At 37.9% G+C, this 21,473-nt stretch overlaps 1 non-coding gene across 1 annotated transcript; it reads left to right on the top strand.

Annotated features, from left to right (window-relative positions):
- The first annotated feature begins 2,275 nt into the window (after window positions 1–2,275).
- LOC142614340 (small nucleolar RNA Z102/R77) lies at window positions 2,276–2,359 on the top strand. Its single transcript, XR_012840417.1, has one exon. It is a non-coding gene; the product is annotated as a small nucleolar RNA Z102/R77 (small nucleolar RNA).
- Window positions 2,360–21,473: the final 19,114 nt, after the last annotated feature.

The raw sequence follows: 21,473 nt of genomic DNA, 5'->3' as shown, positions 1-21,473 counted from the left end.
TACAAATAATAACTTTAAGTTTGGTTAATTGTCATTTTGATCCCATACGTTTTTATTTTTCTCGCGGTCTCTTAAGAGCATTAATATCCAAGACTGTAAGAACACTAGCATCTGAAGATGCAAAAAAAAAAACTTATTTTACAACTTTGAATAACACTTTATTTATTTTATCAACTTATATTATAATACATCAAATATTTCAGTTTTTATTTCTATATACAACCTAATAAAATAATATAACTACCAAATAAATAATATAAACGCTACTGAGAGAGAGAGAGAAAAAGGAGAGGAGATAAAGGACAAACGAACAAAAAGGATACAATAAATGAGGCAGCCAATGAGAGAAGGAGAGAGGGGAAAGTGAGAAGCAAAAAAATAATTAAATAAGCCAAGTAACTGCTACAGTGAGGTTATATTTACTATTTATACAACTTTTGCTATTTTGCAAACACCCTTTAGTTGCTATTTTGCCAACCAAGTTCTTAAAAGCTTGCAACCTCCTTGTTGCTATTCTTAAAATTTTATACTAAGAGCATTCATACCAGCTCGTGAATAGTTTTCTAAAATATAAAAAAATGCTCAAATTTGCACATTTTAGTTCAAAAACCCCCACATCAATCTTTGTAAAAATGTTTAAGTATACACAATGGTCTTGTAAATGAATAGTAACTGTGCATATATACACGGTTACTGTTCACCGTGTAAATAATTTTGTTATTCTTTTTTTCTCTCTCATCACTCTCTTTTTCTCATTTCCTTTTTCACCTCACTCTCACGGTTACTGTTCACAGTGTTAAAGAAATTAATATTTTATTTGAATAAATGTATATAATAGACAAACTGATGTAAGTGTTTTGTAAAAATAGATGTGTAAAATAGAAAAAGTAGGTTTTAGATGTGCAAAATAAAATTTTTTTTACACATACTGATGTGGATGCTCTAACCGGCTACAGTAAGATTGTATATACACAATCTCACTATAGCAGGTTCTTAAAACTAAATATAATATTGTATTACATACAATAATTTTTTCTCTCCCCTTTAATAAAAAAACATTCACTCTCCCTCTCTTTCTCTCTCTTTTCTTTGCCTCTTTCTTGCCCAATGTTTCTGTTGCTCTCCTCTCTCCCATCTTAGCAACCTAGTGATCTCTCTCTCTCTCTCTCTCTCTCTCTCAATATCGGCTTTGGGTGGGTGGAGACGTGGGTGGTATAGGGTTTGTGGGGTCGTGGGTAACCGTGGGTAGTCGTGGGGTCGTGGGTAGCAGCTCATCGTGGGTCTTGGGTTTGATGGGTATGAGTTTCACGATGGTTTGTGTTTGGATTTGGGTTTTTGGTTGGATTTAGATTTGGTTATTGGCAGCGTTGGGTTTGTTGTGGTGGTGCAGGGACGGTATTGTGGTGGGTTCGGTGGTTTTGGGTGCATCTGATTTGGGTTTGTTGTTGTTGTTTTGGGTGATTTTGGTATGGGTATGTGTTTATTTTGGGTTTGGATGCTTATTGATTTTGGCATGAATGGGTAACAGAGATGGCAATTTTGCCCCGCCTTGCTTGACCCGCCCCTCCCCGCTTCGCCCCGTGCGGATTTTTCCCGCCCCGCAAAGGTGGTGGGGTGGGGATGGGGCGAGATTTTAGACCCGCACTACGGGACGGGCGGGGCGGGAATGGGTTTACACTTTTTAGACCCACCCCGCTCCTCCCCTCATTAATAAGGGTTAAATTGTAATTTTTTCATACTCTAAAACCCTACTATTTAAACAAAAATATCATCAGCTTATTTTATTTTACCTAAGGTGGCTCTACCTCTTTTTTCTCTCTATCAAAGTTGGAAATAAGGTACTAATTTTAACGTTTTTTTTTTTGTCTTTGTTAGAAACAAATTTATATACTATTGAATTACTAATTTCATTCATCATTCGTGCGACTTTCTCAATTTACTTTTCATCATCAACATAATATAATTTTTTTTTACTGAGGTACGGGTCTGAGGCTCTAATTGTCTATGTCTGTGTCATTGTTTTTGTAATTTTGTGTGGGCATTTGGCTGTCATATTATAAGGTACGCCGTCATATTCACATTCATAGGCAATCAAGTATGCCGTGGTTCTGTTACCCAATTACACACACCCCCTTTTCTCTTAACACTTGAAATTCCCATTGGGATTTCACTTTGCTTAACAACACTACTTCTTTATGCTTGTCAAAATCCATATCTATTTTATGAGCTGGGTTTTTGTTTTTGAATTTCATATTAGAAATATGAGGTGGTGAATGGAGAACGTGAGGAATATGTTTCCCTATTGGTTTGATTGCCGACATGATGGCATCAATCATGTATTAGCTCTAGCTGATTGTTCTTGTTCTCCACACAAAAATTATATACAATTTAGTTTTGTTTTCTGTATTTTTATTAAAAAAATATAAGGTATAGGTTTGAGACTTTGTCCCATTCTCTATGAAATAGTCACAAAATGGGAGGAATTAAATAATGCACACTACTTAGTATAAAGGAGATTTGTTTTAGTGTTTTTTAGGCCAATGAAATATGAATTCCCATTTGTGTATGTGCTGCCGGTGCTATGATTTTTAATTTAATTGTTTAACGACGTTGCTAAATATAATTTAATTGTTTAACGACATTGCCAAGGAGATTTGTTTTAATTTTTTTTTTGTACCCATTATTTTATATTATCTTTGTTGGAGAAATATAGTTTGTCCATTACTAAGTTGCTATATTAATATCAAGGAAAAAATGACTTCACGTGAAAACATTGGTAGCTCCAATCCATCTGGCAGCAATCAATTTCCTTTGATAGTAGATGAAGATAATGCAACCCCATCATCACCTCTATTGAATATGCCAAACGATGTCCAGACAGTCCAGCCTAGCAATGAAATAATTCAAGAAGAGGGGAAGTACAAATCAATTGTTTGGAATCATTTTAAGAGAAAGAGAGTTGATGATAAAGACAAGGCTGAGTGCAATTATTGTAAGAAATTGCTAGTAAAGGGGTCCAATTATGGCACTAAACATTTGCATGACCACGTGAAAATATGTCCAAGGAAAAAGTTTCAAGACATTAGGGATATGAATCAAAAAAATTTGGCGAGATATCAAAATAAAGTAGATTCAATGGCAGGTGTGAATGCTTATAATTTTGATCAAAATGTATCAAGAAATGAACTTGCTCGTATGATCATCTTGCATGAGTATACCCTCTCTATAGTTGACCACATTGGTTTTAGAAAATATTAAACTTATCTTCAACCATTGTTCGGGATGGTTTCTAGGAATACAATCAAGAAGAACATTTTGAACATCTATGAGAAAGAAAGGGAGAAATTAAAACATGAAATTGATAAGAATCAGGGTAGAATTTCTATTACCGCTGATATGTGGACTTCACAAAACAAAAAGCGAGGGTTTATGGTTGTAACAGCACACTTCATTGATGGTTTGTGGAGATTACAAAGCCGAGTTATGAGGTACTTTTTTTATAGTATATATTAATTTTTATGTTTCAATTAAATTCTTTTCAAATGTTTTATGAACTTATATCATTGTTGGTTCTAATTATTTAAATTTCTCATTTAAGGTTTATTTATGTGCCACCTCTACATACGAAAGAAGTGTTTTCTAGTGTCCTTCTAGATACTTTGTTGGAGTGGAATATTGATAGGAAGTTATCTACTGTGACTATGGACAATTGCAGTACCAATGATGCAATTATAAAAATTATCTTAGATAAGCTTCAACATGGTGCACTTATTATGCGTGGGTCAATGTTGCATATGCGTTGTGCAACACATGTTCTTAATTTGATTGTTTAGGATGATTTGGATGTAATTGGATCACGCATTGAAAATGTTCGAAAATTGTGGGATTTTGGACTGCGTCAACAAAGAGAAGGCAAAAGTTTGAAGAGACAGCCCGACAAGCACATGTTGAATGTACCAAAGAACTAGCCCTTGATTGTAAGACTCGTTGGAACTCTACCTATCTCATGCTTTCTATTGCAATAAAGTATCAAAATGTCTTTTATCGATTGAACATATGTGAGTCATCTTATAAGTGCATTCCAACGGAGAAAGAATGGGAGATGGCAAGTAATATATGTGAGAGATTGGCAGTGTTTCACAAGGTTACAGAGCTATTTTCAGGTACCTCATACCCTACAGCTAATCTTTTCTTTCCTAAGGTGTGTGAAATAAAAATAGCTTTAAATTCTTGGTTTACAAGCGCAAATGATGTGATTAGGAGTATGGCATTTAAAATGTTGGAAATATTTGATTGTTATTGGAATGTGATTCATGGTGTTATGGCCGTGGCAACCATATTTGACCCAAGATATAAGATTGAATTGTTAGAATATTATTTTCCAATAATTTATGGTGATGAAGCTGATAATGAAATTCAAAGGGTTAGAGATAGTTGTTATGAAATGATTCGTGACTACAGTTCTGGGAGAATGGGTAGGGAAGGTACTCATGGCCCTTGTGTGGGAGAGGATTTGCAAGTTGATGACTCCTTTATGGACTTTGAAAGATATCTTAGTAAAAAAAAAGGGGGGTTGGAATATTAAATTGGAGTTGGACCATTACCTTGAGGATGATTTAATGCCAAGAAATGTGAATTTTGATATTTTGGCATGGTGGAAATCTAATGGGCCAAAGTATCCTACTTTGCAATGTATTGCAAGGGATATCCTTGCCATTCCAGTGTCAACTGTTGCCTCAGAGTCATCATTTAGCACAAGTCGTCGATTGTTAACTCCACATCACAGTAAACTTCATCAAAAGATTGTGAAAGCATTAATGTGTGCTCAAAATTGGTTATGGGCTGAAATTAATGGTAATTAAATTTACTAGTTTAATTATGCAATGATTTATGTTGTTGCATTCTTTATTATATTTTTCAATTGTTTGATTGAATTTATTTAATCTTTTTTTTAGGTTCTTCATCTACCATAGATGGAATTGAAGATAGATTCCAAAATATCCTGGATGATTATGATGATGAAGAAGAAAGTGGTGTCACAATGATGGAAGAAGTGGAGATTCTTTTTGAAGAATTAGGCAATTTTTATTTTGTTATGTATTAGGAGTTTGGATTATTTTTTTTGACTATGAGATTTTTGTTGTGATATTGTCTTGTTAAACATTTAGGTAATATTATTTAGTTTTTGCTAAAAATTAGTTTGATTTGATAGGATAAATTTATTTATAATTTCAAGTATATTTTTATTATTGAAACATGTCATTTTATTTAAAAAATGGTAATAGTTGTAGGGAAAATTAACAAGAAATAAAGTTTTACGATGTAGGACGGGGCTTCGTGGGGCCTTAAAGGGCGAGGATGGGGCAAGAAATTTTCCCCGTCATGCGGGGTGGGGCGAGAATGGGGCAAGAAAAATCCATGCGGGGCGGGGGCGAAGATCCCATCCTTCGACTCCGCCTCGCCCCGCCCCATTGCCATCCCTAAATGGGTTTGTTGTTGGGAGCATGGAGAAGAGGGGAAGACTAGTAGGCAGTAGCAGATTAGAAAAGAAAGAAAAAAAAATAGTGAGACAGGAAGAGACAAAAAGAAAAAAAAAAAAAAAAAAACGAGAAGTGAGAATTGTTTTGTTGATATTATTTGTTGGTATAGTATATATTATTTTAATAAGTTGTATGTAAAAATAAAAACTGAAGTGTTGGGTGAGTTATAAAATAAGATAGTAAAATAGGTAAAGTAGGTTTTTAGGGTGTAAAATATAACTTTTTTGGCATCTCGAATGCTAGTGCTCTTACTGTAGCTGGGTTGCAAATTTTTTTAGATATACCAACCCAACTGGAGCTTGTATTTATGGATTTGGTGGGTAAAATAGCAACTTGGGGGGTTTTACACCCCCATTGCTAATACTCTAAATACTCCCAAAATGCTATCTTAGCAACCCCTGAACATTGAAAATCCTTTCACAACCTTAAATGCTAATGCTCTAATTCTGTATTTGCAATCATTGTTAGTTTTTCTTTTTCCACCCATAAACCATAATTCCTGTTAAACATTAAAAATAGTTTTTTAATATTAAAAACTACTAAAAATTTTAGTTAAATTTTTTTTAGATATACCAACCCAACTGGAGCTTGCTTTGATGGATTTGGTGGGTAAAATAGCAACTTGGGGGGGTTTACACCCCCCATTGCTAATACTCTAAATACTCCCAAAATGCTATCTTAGCAACCCCCGAACATTAAAAATCCTTTCACAAGCTTGAATACTAATGCTCTAATTCTGTATTTGCAATCATTGTTAGTTTTTCTTTTTCCATCCATAAACCATAATTCCTGTTAAACATTAAAAAATAGTTTTTTAATATTAAAAACTATTAAAAAATTTAGTTATAAAAAAACAAAAAATACAATACCTTGTTGTCACCATCAATCTCCAAAGAAATCACAACACAACTTCGCCGCAAACTACCACAAAACCTTAGTTGTAACCCATCCCCCCACCATTGAGTCAAGTCACCCAAAAATAGTGAAAAGACATCTTACCAAATAGAGAAAGAGCCCAGATTCAGGTTGTTTTTGGTTTAATGAAAAATATTTTTCGATCGTAAAATATTTTAAAGTATTTAGTTGCAATCATGAAAATGCAATAGAAAATATGTTTTTTTAAAAAAAAAATAAAAATTACTTTGCCACATTTTCTCATCTTCCAAGCATATATATAATTAAAAAAAAAAAGTATAATTTCAGATTTAAAAAATTTGTGATTGGGGACCAGCAGCGGCCACTAGAGGTTGGGGATGTTAGTGACAAGTGGCAGACAATGAGAGGTGGAGGTTCGGTTGATGAGTTTTGGATAAGATGGAAAATGGTTTATGAAAAATGAAAACATAAACCAATTCGCCAGAAGTGCCCTTAAAATCCGATTTACCAACAATTTCAATCGCCTTAAACACCTAGAAATGCGAAAAATGTTTTTCAGGAAATCAATTTCGGTCAAACCAAACATAGTCTCAATTAACTCTTCTATCTAGTCAAGTTACTACCATGAAGTACCACTTTACCCATAATTTTGGTTGATTTTGATGTTTACCAAAGTTGAAGATCGGTAAATTTGATTTTTTGTTTGTTTGTTTGAGTGTGTTTGGCAATTAAGAAAGTGCAAGTTGAGAATATTCCTTAATTATTTTTTTCAATTTAAACGTGATTTTGCATTCTTTTTTACATTTACTAATTTATTATTACTAATTTATTAGTTATATGTACATTTTAAGTGTGTCAACTGAACACATTGTATACCATCATGTAAGCATTTTTTATTAGTAAGTTGGCGATAAAGACCAAATTAATGACAAATTAAAAATAATATAGACCAACTTAAACGTGGTCAAAATATAAATACAAAATTAACAATGACCTTATAGTGTAACAAATAAAATGGTATATTTATCTATAATTTTTTAATCAATTTTTTAAAAAAAGGAGTCGTTTTACAAAAGACAAATAGCAAGGAAACAATTTCAAAGGTAACATTACTACAGTGCTACTACTCCTCATCTCCTCTGACTCGATCCAGTCAAATTCACCACCTACCACTTCCACTTCGTGCACCCTCTCAGAGACTCCTTCCTACCCCCCACCTATCAAAACACCTTTTTCCTTTCCGCACACGTGTGTGTGATCCTCGCACATGTTTGGTATATACTCTCTCACTTTTCCTCCAAGTGTGTGTGCCACGCCCACGTATGACTTCGATCAGTTGAAGACTACTTTTTGTTCAAACGGCTCGGCTCAGCTCAGCTGGTCCGGCTCACTACTCAGCTCCACTGTTTCATTGCTATAACTTTTTTTTTTTTTTTTTTTGGACATTAGTATAAAACTATAAAATAAAGAACGAAAAGTTCAAAGGGAAGTTTGAGGAGAGTTTCCTTTTGCTTAGAAAAAAGAGATGATCTTCTTTTTTTATATTGTAGGTTGTTATGGCAAAACTTCTGTGCAATGAAGGAGTAAGGAGATGTTATTATTATTTTTTGATGAATAAAAGTCGTGTTAAGTTCACTATATATAGATCACTATGTAGTTATCCCTGGACGCCAAGACAAAAAATTGTTTTTATTTTTCTTAATTAACTGGTAGTCAGAGTGTCAGACTATCTCGTACCCAAGAATCACATGCAAACATAAATAAAAGATGTTGCTAAAAGTTAAATTTAAATTATTCAGCAAAAAAAAAAAGGTTAAAATTTAAATTAAAATAATAATAATAATGAGTTTTTTACACATATAATAAGAAGAAGAATAGGTGGAACTGAAGTTTGCTTTCACAGGCCCAAGTTGGGCAAAAAAAGGGGTTTTTTTTTTTTGGGGTACAAGTACCGACAAGTTTTTTGGCCAAACTTGCTTCTTGGAGGTGCAAAAGATTTGTGTACAATCCTTGCTTAATTTCATTAAAAAGGCATGTAAGTATTCTTCAAAGAAATTTTTTTTTTTTTGGGTGTATGAGTGTGTTTTGGATGAAAATTCAATAACGAATAACACAAATTTCTTAGAAATTATAACTGTACAGAATACGGCTAGAGGCCCATTTATTCTTGGGCCAAAGCCCGAGCAACCTATGAACAGTACCCGCAGTTGGGCCCGATATCCCTTACAGTTAGTATTGAACGGCCCAAGGATGCCAACCCACCGTTCAGAACTTCAATGGACAATAAGACAATTGAACCTCGGTACCGCTGATTGCTCGGTTGAACTTCGGTACACAAGTAGCGCATTAGGGAACATTAATGTCGAGCATTATCTGGCGTCTAACTCTAGTTCCAATGCCAAGCTCCTGTTCCCAAGGTGGGGGCCCTCCTGTTAAGAATAATCAAAACAGGCCCCTCCCACAGGAGTGACATCAGAAAGTAATCATTATTTACCCACTATGAAGATGCTATATATAAGAGAAAGGGAGGAGAAAAGTAGGTTGGACAATTGAGGGAGAGGATTGAAGAAGAAAGAGAAATTGAGTGAGGATATCTACTGCCAGTGTGCTCGGCAAGGGAGATAATCTATCTTGGTGGCCCTCAATTTACTAAAAGGAATTACCCATTGTAGGAAATCCATTAACCCACAGTACTAAATAAATTGTGAGCCCAATAGCTCGGTCAGCCCATTAATTTGAAATTGGGCACACACAATTGGTGTCGTTTGTGGAAATCTCCTACGAAGCCATAGTTCCAACAGAAGCAGGTTGAGAAAGCATGTCTGGCCATCATTCAGGATGCTTTGCTGGTAGCAACTTTGGGGGCTCGTCCTGGAGCTTGAGCTGGCGAGAAAGGAGACAAAAGAGGAACGGAGACCGAAGGCACGAGCGGGGCAAGGAACTCTTTAAATCAAGAGAGGGGTCATCGTAAATGTAACGGTCAGCATTTGAGGCCTCCAAGCAATATTATCATGACCGACGAGATCAAATTTGGAGCGCCTACTCAGACAAGTCAGGGATTTGGAATTAGAGGTGCGGGGTAGGTGTCGAAAAAGAAACCGAGGAGAATCCCTTGAGGGGTCTGAGAGTGTTAGGGATAGTCATAGAGAAGCATCTTGTCGATCTGGCTCCCGCCGATCAAGGGAAAGATCACGGGATTTTTCTGTTAGGGATTCGGTCTCCCCTGAACGGCATAGGCACCGGAGTGCAACAATGGATGCCATGAGTCGTGCGTTTCGCAGGGCAGCTCGGTCACCTTTCTCAGATGAGATCGAACATGTGTAGATGCTGAGGAGATTCAGTAGGCCACCATTTATTTCATACGACGAGAAGACAGATCTTGTTGAGCATGTTAGTCATTATATTTAAATGATGTCTCTTTATAACTAAAACGACGTGCTCATGTGTAAAGTATTTCCTTCCAGTCTCGGGCCTACAGCTTTAAGGTGGTTTAACCGATTAAGGAAGGGGTCAATTCAAAATTTTGGGGAATTGATTCAAGAGTTTGGTGCTCGGTTTATGACATGCAGCCGGGTGCCACAGCTGGTGGACGTTTTGCTCTCTATGAAGATGGGAGTAGGGGAAACTCTTCGGAGTTATGCTAATAGGTATTCGAAGTTGTACAATGAGATCAATGGGGGTAATGAGAAGGTGGCCGCTAGTACTTTCAGGTTGGGTCTGCTAGAGAATTCGGAGCTACGGGAGTCATTGAAGATGAGATCCACCGAGAATATGCGACAGCTCATAAGGCGTATTGAGGAATATAAAAGGCTGGAAGATGATCGGCAACAAAGTAAAGAAAAACACCAGTCACATCGCAATACTCAAAGGAGTCTTGGCTACGGGGCCTCTAGTTGAGACCTAAGAAGGAGTTGAGAATTCAGGAGCCTAATGCTCAATCTGGGCAAATCAATGTGGCGTTCAAGGAGCCCGTGCACAAGATTTCGGAACGAATATAAAACGAGCCTTACTTTCACTGGTTGAGCAAAATGGGGGGAGACCCAATAAGAAGAAACCAAATCTTATACTGCACTTACCACTGGTACAAGGAGCACACTACAGAACAGTGCAGGGTGTTTAAGGATCATTTGAAGCAACTAGTTAAGTCCGGACATCTGATTTGTGGACCCAGAGAATGGAGCTTCTGAACAAGCTTCAAGGTCATGGGGGAATGCCCTTCCACCCCACTGGGTGTGATCGAGGTTATTCATGTAGCATCAATGGGTACTAGTGTGAGTCAGCGAAATGGAGTGTTAACTGTGGTGTCAATAAAAAATGATGGGGAAGATGCTCGGTTTGGAAAGAAGATAAAATTTACCCGAGAACCCATTGCTTTTGGTGATGATGATTTAGAAGGAACAACCTAGCCACTTGATGATGCGCTTGTGGTCACTGCTCGAATAAATGGACTAGGGAAGTGGGGCTGAGGTAATGTATCCCGATCTCTTCAAAGGATTGGGATTGAAGGCAGAAGATCTCTCTAAGTATGTTACCCCTCTAGTGGGATTTGATGGAAGAATGGTAATTTCGGATGGGTAGATTTCACTTCCGGTGAATATGGTAGGGAAAGAGGTGACGGTGAATTTCATTATGATTTGCTCATTTTCTTCATACACGGTGATCCTCGGCAGACCGTGGATTCAGGCAATGGGATCTATCTCGTCCACCTTGCATGTTAAGGTGAGGTTCCATACCAAACACGGTGTTGCCATGGTAAGGGGGGATCAGCAGGTAGCGACGCAATGTCTAGTAGCGGCTATGAACAGAGAGATCAAGCAGAAGGAGTTTGCCTAACATGATCGCTTGCAGAAATTACAAGAGCCCCTCAAGGGCAAGGGAGCTGACATTGCCGAGGATGTGATATACTTCCTTATGAGGATAGGAGTTTTTGTATAGGAACTAGTTTGGAGCATGAAGATAGGGTGAATGTGTTGTTGTTATTAGTACAAAATATTGATGTTTTTGCGTGGAGTCCATACAACGTGCCTGGTATGGATCTTGAATTCATTACCCACAAGCTTCATGTGGATCCGGTATTTCCCTTGAAGAAGCAAAAGTCGAAAAGATCGGCTAGGAAAAATATGGAGGCGGTAAAGCAGGAGGTTGAGAGGTTGAAATTGGCCGGGGCGATTAAAGAAGTTTACTTCCCAGAGTGGTTATCTAATACCGTGGTGGTGAAGAAGAAGAATGGTAAATGGAGGGTATGTGTAGATTTTACCAACCTAAATCAAGCATGTCCAAAGGACCCATTTTCCATGCTGAATATTGATCAGTTAGTATATGCAACTTGTGGACATCCCAAGATAAGTTTTTTGGATGCTTTTCAGGGTTATCATCAAATTGCCTTGGTTGCCGAAGATCAGGAGAAAACGTCATTTATATCTTCAGAAGCAAATTATCACTATGCGGTAATGCCTTTCGACCTAAAGAATGTCGGAGCCATTTATCAGAGGATGATGACTAGGATGTTTAGAGAGAAGATAAAAGGTACAGTGGAAGTATACATTGATGATATGGTAGTGAAAAGTAAGGAGGATCAGAAGCATGTAGGTGATTTACTCCAGATATTTGAAATACTTAGGCAACACAAACTGCGCCTAAATTATGAGAATTGTGTTTTCGGTGTAGGAGTTGGTAAGTTTCTCTGGTACATGATTACTCATCAAAGAATAGAAGTGAACCCTGATCAGATAAGTGCTATGAGCGGCTTAGGCCACCGAGCAACCCAAAGGAGGTATAAGTGTTGATTGGGATGTTAGCTGCTTTAAACCAGTTTGTCTCAAAATTCGCTAATCGGCGCTGTCCTTTCTACCAGTTGCTTAAAAAATGGAGAGGCTTTCGGTGGACCGAGGAGTGTGAGGAGGCCTTTTAGGACTTAAATAAATATCTAGCAAGTACGCCAGTGTTGTCTTCCCTAGATATTGACAAAAAACTTATATATGTATCTAGCAGTATCTGAGCATGCAGTAAGCTTGGTCTTGTTGAAAAATCAGAGGGGAATTCAAAAACCGGTCTATTACCTTAGTAAAACCTTAGTTGATGCGGAAACAAGGTATTCGCCCTTGGAGAAGTTGGCGTTAGTGCTAGTGCATGCAACTAGAAAGCTACCTCATTATTATCAAGCTTACATGTCTATGTGTTGACTGAGTACCCGTTACAATCCTTGTTGAAGAGATTTGATTTCACGGGCCGAATAGCTAATTGGGGAACCAGACTTGGCTTATTTGACACTCAATATATGCCCAAAATTTCAGTCAAAGGCCAAGTCTTGGACGACTTTGTTGCAGAGTTTCCACGAGGTAATTAGGAAGTAGTTTGTAACATGGAAGCTCGACCCTAGAGGGTATTTATGGACGGCGCGTCCAGTGCAATGGGAGCGGGGGCTGGTATCGTCCTTATATCACCAGAAAGGTTGAAAGTAGAACATTCATTCAAGCTAGGATTTAGGGCATCAAAAAATGAGGCTGAATATGAAGCTCTACTTGCGAGATTGAGAGCTGCGCTTGGCCTTAGAGCGACTCAACTGGAGGTGTATTCGAACTCCCGGCTGGTAGTTAGTCAAGTTAAGGGTAGTTTTGAAGCCAAAGATGCTCGGATGATTGATTACTCGAAACTCATAAAGCAAATGATAAGTAAGGTTCAGAAGATGAGGTTAGTTCAAATTTTCCGAGGGCAGAACAGGCATGTAGACTCCTTAGCAACATTTGCATCATTGCTAAAGGAGCTTAGTATTAGCCCGAAAGTGAATGTCTCGGCCATTACTGTATCTGAGCCATGTTGGATGGACCCGATCGTTGAATTCCTGGTTGAGAACTGTTTACCAAGTGAAAGCAAAGAAGTTGATAAGGTGTGTAGAATTTCTGCTCGGTTCTAAACCACAGATTGTACCGAAGATCTTTTGGGGGACCTTACTTGTTGTACCTCCATCTTGCTAAGGTTAATAAGCTTTTAGCTGAGCTCCATGAAGGGGTTTGTTGCAACCATGTTGGAGGTCAGTTGTTGGCCCACTGAGCAATGACACAATGATTTTGGTGGCCCAAAATGCAGAGAGATGCTGCTGACTATGTCAAAAAGTGCGAGCAGTGTCAAAAGCACGCCTCGTTGATACATCAGCTTGCAGGAAGTTTGAATCCCATTAGTAATCCATGCCCTTTCGCACAGTGGGGGCTAGACATCATTGACCCATTTCCTCGAGTTACAAGGAATAGAAGATTCGCCTTGGTACCTGTTGACTATTTTACGAAAGGGTTGAAGTTGAAGCGCTAGCCAATATTCGAGATGTGGATGTCAAGAAATTCATCTGGAAGAACATAGTCACAAGGTTTGGGGTACCAAAATATTTAGTGTCAGATAATGAGTTGCAATTTGATAGTATAGCCTTTCGTAAGTATTACAACGACCTTGGCATAAAGAACAGGTATTCAACCTGATAATAGCTTAATTTTGCATATTTATATAATTATTAGAAAGCATCATCATACTTATTTTGAGTTAATTCATGCATTTTGTAGTTGGTTTTGGAATAATGCTAAATAATCAATTTTGTGTTTAATTGAATTTTAATGCGTGAATTTGTCTTTTGTAGGATAATGAAATTAAATAAGTGGATTTGTACAAAGAAGAAAGCTAATGGCCTTTACTTTTACAAGGGCCATGATGAAGTCAAATAAGGCCAGTCTAATTAAATTCAAGTCCAATTGGAGTAAGGAATCAAAGGAAATTTGCACCGAATCAAAGGAAATTTGCACCAAATCCAAGTCCAATTCGGATTAGAATTCCAGCCTGCACACTAGTTAGTATTTGGAGCATCACTTTCGGTTCAGATGTCCAATTGAGATGATTCAAGTTGGGCTAGAAAGTTAACTTAAAGGGCTACGACTTTATAGTTTACCAAAAGTCCTAATTCTGAAGTTAAATGGGCCAAAAATATCGGTTAATTGAAACCTAAAAAATTGGGATTTTCTCCAAATAGAAATTCAACTTGTAATAGAATTCTTTGACCTATTTAAAGGCTTTTTAGGGCAAAATTTAGAGGTGAGCTTCCGTAGCTAAGGCAAGGGGTAAATCCCAACCATTTATTGGTTTGTTCTTAACAGGTATTTATTGGTTTTAATACTTATGTTATTATGTTTTTGATTGTTTTACTCATCTAGAAATTTTTTTAGTTTTGTATAATTCTTTGATTTCTCGCAAACTCCGGACACGTTAAATGTTTAGTATTCCCTACGAATTAATTCACTGGTTTTGTTTTGCCTAAAATTAATCAATTTCATGAAACTATCTTAGACAATTAATTCTTGAGTTTTTATTGTTAAATCTTCTGACTAATATCGTCATTCATGTGAATTTTAGTTGAGTTATAAAATAAATATTGTTAAGACTACCAATAAATGTGTTGTGTGTAAATTCCTAAACCTTAGCGCCTTAATATATTGTTATTTTCTCCTAATTTAAATTATCTTTACTAAACCATCAAAAATATCTTTAACTAAATTTTATTATTTTTGTTTTATTCTCTTGTGGTTTTCTACTCAATTCCCTTTTCCCTGTGGATTCAACCTCAGACTTACCGAGTTATTACTTCGCGACAATCTTGCACTTGGGAGTATTATTTAAGTCATAGCACAACCCTAGCATATCCTCAGTGCAACGGCCAAGCCGAGCTACGAACAAAGTAATTGTTAACGGGTTGAAGGAGAGATTGGAGGGAGCAAAAGGAAGGTGGGCTGAGGAACTGCCGAACGTGTTGTGGGCATACAGAGCGACACCATGGAGATCAACAAGTGAAACCCCTTATTCCTTGGCTTACAAAGCAGAAGCATTTTTACCAGTAGAAATAAGCTTGTGTAACACAAGGTCTTCAAATTTCTCCCCAGTCATGAATGAAGAATCAATGGTAAGGCAGTTGGACTCATTAGAGGAGCGTCGAGAAGCAGCGATGATCCCTTTGGCAGACTATCAGTAGAAGTTGGCTCAACGTTACAACAAAGATGTGAAAACAAGAGAGTTTAGTGCTGGTGACCTCGTAATGTGTAGAGTAGTAGGAAATTCTCAAGACATCAATGCTAGGAAATTAGCTCCGAACTACGAAGGACCATACAAAGTCACCGCTATAGCAGTAGCAGGAGCATACTACCTAGAGGACATAGAGGAGAGGCCACTTCCTCGACAGTGAAATGTTCAAAACTTGAAAAGATTTTACCATTAAGTATGTAAAGCATAAATGGTCGGTATGTATAGTACTTAACATGTAGATTGTAATGAATAAATAGTATGTGAATGTTGCCACTTTGGGCTCCTGATGCAAAAATCTTCTAAGGACTGAAGCCTCATGTAGATCATAATGAATGAATAGTATGTGTTTGTTGCCACTTTGGGCTCCTGATGCAAAAATCTTCTAAGGACTAAAGCCTTGGCTCGGTTCAATCCTGATCACCGACTAGGCAAAAACTTTATCCTGAAATCTTCTAAGGACAAAAGCCTTGGCTTGGTTCGATCCTGGTCACCAACCATGTGGAAACCTTATCCTAAAATATTTTAAGGACAGAAGCCTTGGTTTAGCCTGACCCTAATACCCGACCAAGCAGAAACCTTATCCTAAAATCTTCTAAGAATAGAAGCCTTAGCTCGGTTTGACCTCAGTCACTGACTAGGTGGAAACCTTACCCCATTTCTTAAGACAAATCTAGTAAAGAAAATAACGTGCAGTATAAAACACTGAGCAATACGAGCCATGGAAATTGAATAGAGAAAAGGAAATAATCCAAAATAATTTAAGTCTAACAAACCATGGTAGCATTAAGTATTTATAGAAGGATAAAAGTATTTATCATCCAAACTGAGATGACTTTGTCCTGTCACCACATCCCGGTGACCATAGGCAATTTAAATTAAAGTAGATAAAGGGAAATAGCAATAAAGATAAATAAAACATTCTTTTCTTTCAAACGGTGGGATCTTTTGGTTGATCTAGCTGGATTGGAGTAACATCCACTGCAGGCTAGAAATTAGGGTTTAGAAGTTGAGGTTGAGCTGAACTCTATACGGCATTTGGATCACTAGTAGTCTCTAGATCGAACAACTCGACATGAGAGTCAATCTCTTGCACTAATTCCCTTATGCTTGGAGTATTTTCTTCATTGGCATCTGTGGGTTTTTGAACTGGAGGAGGGGGTTTTGGGTAAGGAATCTGGTCGGGATTTTTGAAGGGTGAATCTTCGGGCACTCCCATGGCTAATGCTGCCGCCATCCACCCTTCACCGAACTCGTCTTGCCGAGATTGGAACATGACAGGCTCAGTCGAGTTCTTGGCTTTTGCAAAATCCATGTTGTAAAATTTATTCTCGCTTTCCTCCAGGGCAACCTTTAACTCAGAAATTTCCTTGTCTCTCACTGAGATTATGCTCTCAGCTCCAGCCAATTTAAGCTCCATCGCCCCTAACTTAGTCTCCATCTTTGTCACCTTTTGTTCAGCCAGTACTCGGGCCCTCTCAGCAACTCTTGCCATTTCCTTGATGTTCTCGATGGCTATGCTCTTCTCCCTTGCAGTAGTTTTAGCAACCTCTTTTAAGGCCTTTTCATTGTCAGCCTCCTCTGTTGCACTTTTCAACTGGTCCACCATCATATAGGCTAGTTGCACCGTTTGTCAGTACAACGAAGGTAATTGTGTAAGTAAAGAAATAACATAGCAAAAAGTCTTAGGACATATGTGAATGATGTTAGGAATGTATGTCATTTAGAATTGGTTAATTCTTTGATAAATCGTACTTTACTTGTAATTGAGTAGATTTAGGATGTGTTTAATACTTCAAGGAACAAGGTTTCAAGTTCAAGTGTTAAAGTCATGTAAGTCTGTTTAAGAAACAAGTGAAGAAATGCTAAATTTTAAAGATCGACAGATAGCATCTATCGAGGTTTAAAAGGCCGCTTTAGCCCGCTGCTCGACATCTGCTTTATAGATACCCTATCTATCGTGAATTATGAAAATCAGTTTTTCAGATCTGATTTCACTCTATTTCGTGTGTACATATTTAGGCTTTCTTTTCTCACAACCATAAACATATATAAGGATTATGTCATTAAAGGTTGCGCGAGTGAGAAGTAAAGTTTTGTTCATGCAAATTGTGACCAGAGACAGAATTTGCCCTAATTCATCTTTTTCTTGAAGAAGCTACTGGGTTTGTACGCTGTTGGGTTTTGTGTCTAAAGAGCTTTGTGATCTTCATCGTGTTGATAAACTAAAGAACTTTGCAGCTAACATCTTTCTCAAGTTGGTGAGTAAGCCGCATACTGGGATCCACGCATCGATTGGTTAGTCATGTACTGGGAGTCGTGCATTAAAAAGAAGAGATTGTCACTATAGAACTAGTCCAATTATGTATTGGGGTAAGGGTTCAACTGTAGATTGGTATAAGGTATTGAGATTCCTTTACTTGTAACCGCTGGTTGTGATAATAGTGGATTCTCAGAAGTGGTGACCTTAAATTCATCCGGTGAGGTTTGCCTCGGTGGTTTTCCCCATTCGTAAACAAATCACCGTGTTAACTTTATTTTCCGCTGCATATTAACTTAGTTGGTGATTTGTTTGTGCTACCATGCTTTTTGCATGCTAATTGGATTAATTAATTAGCATAGCTAATTAATCAATTAATTTATTATAAGGTGTCAATACATTCTTGGCCTATCAAAAAGTAAATAGGAGAAGAATAAGAGTTACCACAATAGTATGCCATTTAAGTCTAACAACTACTGCCTCGTCACTGTTGTTTGAGAAGTAGCGTACATCGCTCGACAATTGTAAAGCTTGCCTGAGACTTCTAGCAATTCGCCCACCCTCCCCAGTAGACCAGTTCCTTATACTAAAGGTCACAGGAAAAGGTTCACCCACGAGCATGAACGTGCTTTTCCATCTAGTAGCAAGGGGAGCTGAGGAAGAAGCTACATTAGACCACACTTGCACAGATGGACGGGTGCTTGTAGTGGGTTCTCAAATGGTCACGGTAGTAGTGGTCGGCGCGGGAGGAGTTCTCGGAGGCATATCTTCTGGCCTGTTAGGAGGTTGATTGGCATTTTGGGGTCTTTTTCGACCACGAAGGGCGGGAGAAGGAAGATGAGGTTGGTTGCCACTTGGGATTTGTTGTTGCACGGTAGGCCGCCCGCCTAGAAGGAACTGGTCGGCCGTCATGTTCTGGCGAACCACCATTTTGTCTCTCGGATCCTCAGTGTTAGCCTCCAAAGAATCAACTGACTCAGCTTCAACTGGCTTAGCAACATGAACTTCTTCATGGGGCTCCTCAACTGGGATGTGCTCGACCATGAAAAATAGTGTCTGCTGATCCATCTCTCACGGGAACTAACGAGCACACCTTGATTAGCCAAGGACAAAGATCTCAAGCTCCACCAAGTGTTAAGCTAGGTGGTAAGAACCCTCGGTGCTGAACGTCTAAATATGACAACAAGGGGCTACCTACTGTTAGTGCTTGACCGAGATCCTAGTAGCTCATATACACTGGAGTACACTTGAGGATGAGATGAGAGGCTTGTAACTAATCGTCGAAATGTACGAATATTTTTGAACTCAACACAAAGTTCATGTCCCGTACGTGTACTGCATTGATATCCAGTTTGAACCTTTTGCCTTTTGCACCACTATAAGCAAAAGTTGTAAGTACATAAGCAAAACATAAAGATAATCATAAATGAACAGCAAAACACTGCATAATAAAAACAAATCCGGTGTAATGGTACCGACCAATGTCTCGGGGTGACGTTAGGGAAGAGAGCTCATTGGCATGCCAATTACCGTTCACCTGAACAAATTCTCCAGCCGATTTCTGTTAGAGTCGAGGAGGCACGATACCAACCGTACCCGGGTGTCCCTAACTTTAAGATAATATCCTGAACTTTCTTTACCGCACAACCTATACATATAATTTATGTCATGCTGGTCTAAATGTAACCCATATAAATTATTCAGCTGATTAACGCAACTCACTACTTGGTAGAAATTTGGTGAGAGTTGGTTAGGACATAAACTGTAAAATCTAAGTGTTCTAAGTATCAAGGGGTCTACGGGGAACCTAACCCCCCCCCCCTCTAGAATGGACATTAAAGGAAAGAAAATCACATAAGGACGCCGCTCAAGGGCTATATCATCCTCATGGCAGTAAGCTACGTCTACGTTTGAAGGAATAGGAAACCTGGCCCTAAAATTGGCCAAGGCAGCCTCAATTCTAAGAAGATGAGAAAAACCCATTCCTAACACTAGAATAGAAGATGGCAACTAGTAAAAGGTGAGGTAATGAGCAAAAGGACTTACAGTGGGATCTAGAAGGTGTGCTCAGCTAAGATGAACACAAAGAGAGGAAGTAAAAAGATGGTTTGATAAGAAGAGGGACACTATTTATAAGAGAGAAATAATTAATGAATATTTAGGCGGGAAAACCTTTTCAAATAACTTTTTGTAACCTCCACACGTGTGACCTTGGTACGCAAATCGTCAAGTCATAATTACCGTTTGATGTGATAGGTTGTCATCCCATTTATTCCTAGAAGTAACTGTTGTCTTGTCCCTCATTAATGATTGATGGTTCACATCCCCGAGGAACAGCTAATAATGTGACGTAGGTCCTTGATTTGTCCTCAAGCAACATGAACGAATCAAGGGGGGGCTATTGTATGGAATACAGTTAGAGGCCCATTTCCCCTTAGGCCAAAGCTTGAGCAACCTATGAGCAGTACCCACACTTGGGCCCAGTATCCCTTACGACTAGTATTGAATGGCCCAACGACGCCAACCCACCATTCAGAACTTCAATGGACAATAAGGCAGTTGAACCTCGGTACCGCTGATTGCCCAGTTGAACTTTGGTACACAGGCAGCGCATTAGGGAACACCAATGTCGAGCCTTATCCGGCATCTAACTCTAGTTCCAACACCAAGCTCCTGTTCCCAAGGTGGGGGCCGCCCTGTTAGGAATAATCAAAACAGGCCCCTCCCACATGAGTGGCATTAGAAAGTAATCATTATTCACCCATTATGAAGAGGCTATAAATAAGAGAAAGGGAGGAGAAAAGTAGGTTGGACAATTGAGGGAGAGGATTGAAGAAGGAAGAGAACTTCGAGTGAGGAAATCTACTGCCAGTGTGCTTGACTAGGGAGATAATCTATCTTGGTGGGCCTTGATTTACTAAAAGGAATTACCCCTTGTAGGAAATCCATTAACCCACAATACTAAATAAATTGTGAGTCCAATAGATCGGTCGGCCCATTAATCTGAAATTGGGTGCACACAATAACAATTGTTGAACGGCCTTTACATTGATTTCATTCTTGGAGGGTCTCTCAAAAGCCGATGTAATGCTTGCGTATATTCTTTAAAAAAAGTATGTACATTTTCTAATCCGTATATTATGGTTTTGTCTATGGTTTTTTTTTTTTTTGGTTCTATTATTATTATTTTTGAGAATCTGTTTATGGTTATCATTCTTTGTGCTGTATTTTTACTTTTCAGGAATGTATTTCCTTTGTACCAAAAAAAAAAAAAAAACTAACCTCCATAGTTTGGTTCCTTTTCCTCTTTGCAAAATACTAACCTCTACATTTGGGTTTTTTTATAAAAAATATAATCCTGCTCGGTCATTTTATACTTGGAACCAAATTGGAATTAATTTCATAATGTATGCACTAAATTCTAACGTGGTCAAAAAACTTAAAATAAAAAACACAACAACCGTGTATTTGTTTCAATGTCCACCGAAAAAGAAAAAAAATTTAACTCATATCATTTTTGTTTTTTTATAAATGCAGGGTGACTTTTTTGGTGGATTGCATAAAGGCCAAAGCATCACAATTTGGTGTTAGAATATTTAGAATGCAGGGTGACTTTTAAAATTATTGTTTGCTATTTAGAATATTTAAATTCTATCTATCTTTTTAAAATTCCATTATCAGTTCTCTTTTGGTTGTTATGCTATCTTCGTATATAATATTTTAACGGATGTCTTTCCTATGTGCAA

This window comes from Castanea sativa, chromosome 10 (assembly GCF_040712315.1).
Source record: "Castanea sativa cultivar Marrone di Chiusa Pesio chromosome 10, ASM4071231v1".
NCBI classification, from domain to species: Eukaryota; Viridiplantae; Streptophyta; class Magnoliopsida; order Fagales; family Fagaceae; genus Castanea; species Castanea sativa.
This window is presented reverse-complemented; position numbering and strand designations above follow the sequence as displayed.